Below are 3,645 nucleotides of genomic sequence, written 5' to 3'. Positions count from 1 at the left end.
TCCGCTCTGGAGATGCCCTTACACCTAAAGTAGACAACCATGCACTCTAGAAACCTGTATCTCCTTTAGAGATGTATGCCAGGATATTTAAGAAAACTAATATCGATACAAGGCCATACATATATTTTTTGCTCATCTAAGTGGAACAATGAATATACAAAGACACTCAACTTTCTTCCTTTTCCACTATATAAAAACAATAAAGTCTTAGCCAATGATTTGTAAGAGGCATTATCTCAAAAAAAATTAACTAACAACAATTTGTAAAATGTATAATTGTATTTAGGTGTCCCTCATATTTATTATATGCGTATTTCATCATATCAATGAGCCCATCGGACGCATCATCGTCCCCGTAGCGTCGCTGTACCTGCCGCCCAACGACATGGCCAAGTCAGTGCCGTCGAAATGGTTCAATTTGTCGCGCTTCCTCGGGATGACGGTGGACGTCACGATCGGGAGCAAGAACCGGGAGTCGTCCAAGACGTTCACCAGCAGGATACACCTGAAGATGAGCCTGGAGATGGTGTACCAACGTGCTAGACGCGCGGATGCACTACAGCAGCGACCTGCAGCTGGCAGCGAAAAACCTCCGAAAGAGTGCCATAGGCGTGCTGGAGGAGTGGAGGTGGGCATCCTCAGCGCGCACGGCCCGGTCGGCAGCAAGAACCCCTACTGCATTGCCAAGTGGGTGCGCACGCGCACGCTGCTGGGCACCGCTGCACCACAGTGGAACGAGCCGTACACCTGTGATGTATTCGACCTCAGCACCGTCATCACGGTCGCCGTCTTGGACAGTAACCACATCCACCGCGGTCATGCAGTCAGACCAGCCGAGGACCAGAGGATCGGCAAGGTGCGCGTCCGGCTCGCGACATTAGAGAGAGACCGCGTGTACACGCTCAAACCGTCGGGGCTGAAAAAGATGGGGTAGCTCCACCTTGCCGTCCGGTTCACCTGCAATTTCGTGGGCCAAAATGCTGGCCATGTATGCCAAACCGCTAAAAAAAGATACATGGGCACTTGCACTCAAAACATATTTTAATAGAAGAAGCTCATCCGGGTGAGGCGCCACAAATTCGCTCTTGACGAGAGTTGAACCGTGGGCACAGGATTCGCCACTGCGACCCTTGCCACTAGGCTACAGCCTAGTCCTCTGCTGCGGAAGATACACCACACCCATCCTGGCGATGCAGATGCTGGACAAGTCCGACCCGCCACTACATAAGGAGGCGGTGGAGTACATGCTGGAGGACGATTCCCACATGTTTAGCCTTCGTGGAAGCAAGGCATACATCTGCCGGATCACCACGCTCTTCTCGAGTGTTGTCACCGTGGCCAAATGGTTCGACGGTATCTGCAAGTGGAAGAACCCAATGACGACGATTTTGGGGCACGCGGTGTTCCTGAAGCTGGTGCGCAACCCGGAGTTGATCCTGCCCATCGTGTTCCTATGATTGATCATGATTGCGGCGTGGAACTATTGTTGGCGGCTACGGCACCCGCCGCACATAGACACGGTGTTGTCGCACGTGGAGCTCGCGCACCCGGACGAGGAGCTCAACACGTTCGTGAACATAGATGCGGTGCTGTGGTGGTACTGGGGTCAGATGTACCCCGACAAGCTAGATCAGGAGTTTGACACGTTCCCAACGTCGAAACCGGATGACATCATGAGGCAGAGATATGATTGACATAGGGGCATCGCCGGCATGGTGCAGATGATGACTGGCTACCTGGCTACGCACGGAGAGCGCGGTGCACTCAGTGCTCCTCTTGCTCGACCCCAGAGCGGCTACACAGGGAGAGCGCTGGCACGACCCCAGGTTGACGGCCGTCTTCATGGTGATGGTGCTATACTTCCTCCGGCCGCCGTCGTTCCGGGGCAGGACCAACCTGCTACTCAACTTGTACAATCGTCTTCCTTCCAAGGACGACGTGATGCTATAAGTTTTTTTTCATGCAATGAACGTGATGGGTGCGGGGCTTCTTTTTTGCCTACTATTCATGTGACTGTATATCCCCCGTTCTTCAAACAATTCGCTGGATAAATCGTACTGTTGGATTCAAAGAAAGAAGCATTGGAGTTGGCAGAGGATCTACTGGTTGTGAGAATTGTCGAAATCAACAGAAGGGGATAAGGGCATCTCCAGCGTGGACCTTCAAACCGCCCGCATCCGTGTGGATTGCATTATTCAGACCGCAGAAGCCATCCAACGCGGGCCTGTATCGGTTCGCCGAGCTGTCCGGATGTATTCTCTCCCGCGAACCGGAACAAAACATGGTTGTTTTTTTTGCACGAATCCGGACACAGGAAACGTGGCTCTCTGCCCCATCCCCCTCGACCCACCCAAAAGGAATCGAGCCCGCGCTTTTGTAGCAACCCGCACTATTTCCGCGCCGAAATCACACATTCTCGTCTTCCATCCCCTGTCGCTCTCCACCCAATTCCCGCTCTTTTCTCCCACAGTCTACTTCCACTACCGATACAAGCCTCCATACTACTACGCTGCCAAGCAACTCGGAACCCCGACGGTAAGGTGCCTTACATCGTCCACGTAAATGTGGCGCCGCTCTTCTCCGAGTATTCTTCGCCGCAGCTCATCCGGCTACGAACGACGGGAGGGCAGCAGATGGATGCCTGATCTCAAGGATAATTAGTCTTGAGATGGATGCCTGAGTACCCCTGCGACCTTCTCTCGCGCCCCCTCCTCTCGCGACCCCCGTGTCGCCTCCCCCGGCGGCGGTGGGGGAACCCTAGCCACGCCGCCGCGGCCCTCTCCCCACCTCGTCCCACCTCCACGCCGCCGCCTGTGGCAGCCGCCAGGCAAGCCCGGGGCGTCAAGGATGGTGGCGGCGGGGCCTCGGTTGCCCTACTTCTGCGTGGGGAACCCCGGATATAGAGCGGCGGCTCCATTTACAGGGCACGGCCGGCTAGCAGCCGTGCAGGCTGTGGACCTGGTGTCCCGGCCGCGTGGGCGACGGGATCCGGTGGTCATTGGCGGTCGGCGGCGGCTTATGCGGCGGCCGGTGCGCGCGATCTAGCGCCCCCTCCCCCCTGTTCGGCGCGCGGACCAGCCTAGTCGGGTCGCGCTTCCTCTTGGTCGGCGTTTCTGTATAGGAGGCGCTGCTAGTGGCAGAGATCTGTTTAGGCGAAGTCTCTGACCGGCCATGACCGGCCGCGCCGACGGCGACGCCTGAGGGCGCCGTTCCCCTCCTTGAAGGCGTCGGTGTGAACAGATCTCCTCACTTAACCTTCCCCTAGGTCTCCTTGGCGAAAGCCCTAACTTTGTTGGGCGGCAGCGGCGCTCACGGTGCCGTTCCCTTCTTGAAGGCGCTGCTTTGAGAACCTTAGGGTTGGGTGGCGCTTGTGGGTGGTGGGCGACGGCGGTGGTGCGGCCCTATCCTAGCATAGATTTACGTCCGTTGCTTGGAGATGGACTCGCGTAGGTGGAGCTCGTCGGCTGGCGTCGTGGTGGCGTCAATGGCGGAGGACCTGCCAAGGCTCGCGTAGGTGGAGGTCATCGTTTGGCGTCGTGGTGGCGTCGATGACGGAGGACCTGCCAAGGTTGTCACCTCAATCTGCTCTGAAGATGGACCAGCGGAAGACGGCGGCGACGACACATGTGAGTGTGTCGGACCGGT

At 56.7% G+C, this 3,645-nt stretch overlaps 1 pseudogene; it reads left to right on the top strand.

Moving 5' to 3' along the window:
* Window positions 1–385: 385 nt before the first annotated feature.
* LOC123038323 (FT-interacting protein 3-like) lies at window positions 386–1,950 on the top strand (annotated as a pseudogene).
* Window positions 1,951–3,645: the final 1,695 nt, after the last annotated feature.

This window comes from Triticum aestivum, chromosome 2A (genome assembly GCF_018294505.1).
Source record: "Triticum aestivum cultivar Chinese Spring chromosome 2A, IWGSC CS RefSeq v2.1, whole genome shotgun sequence".
Lineage (NCBI taxonomy): Eukaryota > Viridiplantae > Streptophyta > Magnoliopsida > Poales > Poaceae > Triticum > Triticum aestivum.
Note: the sequence above shows the minus strand (reverse complement) of the source record. Positions and strands in the feature narration are given on the sequence as shown.